The sequence below is a fragment of the Myxine glutinosa genome, chromosome 13, assembly GCF_964187855.1.
Source record: "Myxine glutinosa chromosome 13, kmMyxGlut1.1, whole genome shotgun sequence".
Taxonomy (NCBI): domain Eukaryota; kingdom Metazoa; phylum Chordata; class Myxini; order Myxiniformes; family Myxinidae; genus Myxine; species Myxine glutinosa.
The window spans coordinates 23,360,960-23,363,471 of NC_136273.1; the positions used below are offsets into that span (position 1 = coordinate 23,360,960).

General features: G+C 49.6%; 1 non-coding gene across 1 annotated transcript; it reads left to right on the forward strand.

The window, feature by feature from the left end:
- Positions 1–223: 223 nt before the first annotated feature.
- Positions 224–295, forward strand: TRNAE-CUC (transfer RNA glutamic acid (anticodon CUC)). The gene has a single exon. It is a non-coding gene; the product is annotated as a tRNA-Glu (tRNA).
- Positions 296–2,512: the final 2,217 nt, after the last annotated feature.

Sequence of the window (2,512 nt, forward strand, 5' to 3'; positions counted from 1 at the left end):
TTAAACATTGCTTTTTTTAAATTGTTCATATTTTCCATCTAATACTGCTTTTGATGATACTAAGGTTGTGAAGAAAGAAAACGCGCCAACACTGAGAAATACGGGTCATTGCATTGCAAACCTTACGCTTATCTGGTGATAAAACAATAAGCAACAAAGATAGGAATCGTCATTTTATTTAGAATCTCCAAATAGTTTATCTATTCTATTTTACCGTATAGCTTCCCTGGTGGTCTAGTGGTTAGGATTCGGCGCTCTCACCGCCGCGGCCCGGGTTCGATTCCCGGTCAGGGAACTCCAATTTTTGTTTTTCATCTTTGATGTTTTGAACATGGCTCACTCAAACGTCTTCATGGGGAATCCTTGTTTAATTACACATTTTTCTATTATTTCATATAGTTTATTCGCACTTTTATACGAAACACACGTGACGCTTTTCCTCGACTCATTCACCCGGTTCCCTCCGAGGGTAACAGGAGTCAGGAAGTGTCATTCTTCTCTGGCGTATATAGATTGAAGTAGATCTAGGATCGGTCCTCAAGAACATCGGGGTATGTTCAGTTACCAGGGTTCTTGTGGAGCGCTCACCAAGTGGCATATGCATTTAAACAAACACTCCATTCAAAACCGTTGATAAAGGAAAAGGAAGGGTGGTTATTATTAGTATTAATATTGTTTTGTAATAACGTTAATATTATACTGTCAACAGTATTATCACTTTTGTTGTTAGAAACGGCTTTTGGAAAAACTCCACTGAAGTGGCAGAAGTGTTGTGGTAATAAACCTTGTGGGGTATATAGACTATAGTAGATCTTCGCTGTTTCTTTCGTCGACACAATGGGCATAAATTGCCTCACTGATGTCCGAATTCTTTCAAATTTCTTTGTTCAGTGTTATAAACAGCATTAACAACTGTTTAAAAAAGGGAATCATACGAGTTTGTGGTTTATAATATTTTTTATTTCTGGTCGGGGCCATTGACCCGTTTCTCTCACGAAAACGCCATAAGCTATTTATAAACGTCAACGCGGGGTTTGTTTAAGGAGGGAAAAAAACCCTTGGGAAGTGGGAAATTATTCGTATAAATATGTTTTGTAATAACATTAATATTCTGCTTTTATCTTTACCTGCGCCACCGAAGATGGATGGAGGTTATGTCTTCACCCCTGTCTGTCAGTTTGTGAACAAGATATCTCAAGGTTGTGGACGGATTCGGACGAAGTTTGGCGGAGAGGTCGCGTATGTGATAAGAAAGAGTTGATTAGATTTTGATGAAGTTTTGAAGTCAGATTCAGATGAGAGGATTTCTTAAATGATTCTTCACCAGTGGTAGGGCTAAAACCGATATATAGCACAAGATCTCAAAAAGTTATGAACGGATTTGGACGAAACTTGGTGGACAGGTTGTGTGAGACAACGACGAATCGATTCGATTTTGGTGAAGATCTGAATATGGATTCGGATACTGAAGAGCAGGGCTCTTGCTTGAGACAGACGAAGTGACGGGCAAGACACAAACTCGTCCGAGAAGATGTTTATTGTAAAAACCAACTCGGGAACTCTTTAGCCCGTTTATCGGGCTGCATATATATCACAACCAGAAAGCACAACCGAAACCGAAAGCCACGCCTCTCAGGCGAGGCGCGCTTTGGTGGTCACGTGACCGACAGGTGCAAAGGATTATAACCGCACGCGCGGCACGCTTTGGTGGTCACGTGACCGGCCACCCCGGCGCCGTGGTTTGCCTGCCGGTTACGTCACCGGCTGGAGCAAGGAGATTCTGTTGTTGGTCTCGCTTGGGGGACCCATGGGTCGCTACACACGCCCCCCCAGAATTGACTTGATCCAGGAAGGTCAACCTGAGGGGGGTCTGGATGACCCGACTGAAACGACCCCTGGCCAGTCGTGGGGGGGGGGGGGGGTCCGGTGTGGTGGCGGGTGGTCGGACGGGGGGGCGGGGTGGGGGGGCCGGACGGGGGGGCGGGGTGGGGGGGGGCGGCCGAGGGGCCGGGCAAGTCCTCGGGGGAGGCTGCCGAGGTTCCTCGCGGGCCTCCCGAGGTTGCAGTTCGCGGGTGCAGTGCCGAGAAGGCTCGAGCGGTGCACGCGAAAAGCGGGTGAGCCAACCGAGGGGCTGGTCAAGGCCTCGGGGGAGGCTGCCGAGGTTCCTCGCGGGCCTCCCGAGGATGCAGGGTCGGAGAAGTAGTTGCGGTTGTAGTTGTAGGTGCGCGAGGGTGACGAAGCGGCCGTGCCGCGAACGTCAGCGCGCGCGAAGGTGACGAAACGGCCGTGCCGCGAACGTCAGTGCGCACGAAGGTGACGAAGCACCCGTTCCGCCAACGTCAGTGCGCGCGAAGGTGACAAAGCAGCCGTGCCTTCGGAGGGTCTCGGAATAGGTTCGCCCCTCCGGTCGTAGAGGAGCCGAGCGCGGTGCACGAACCTCATAGTCATGGCCGTCGTCGTTACCGAAACTCCGGCATGTCGAAACTGCGCCCGAAGCCGTGCGGGAGAAGCC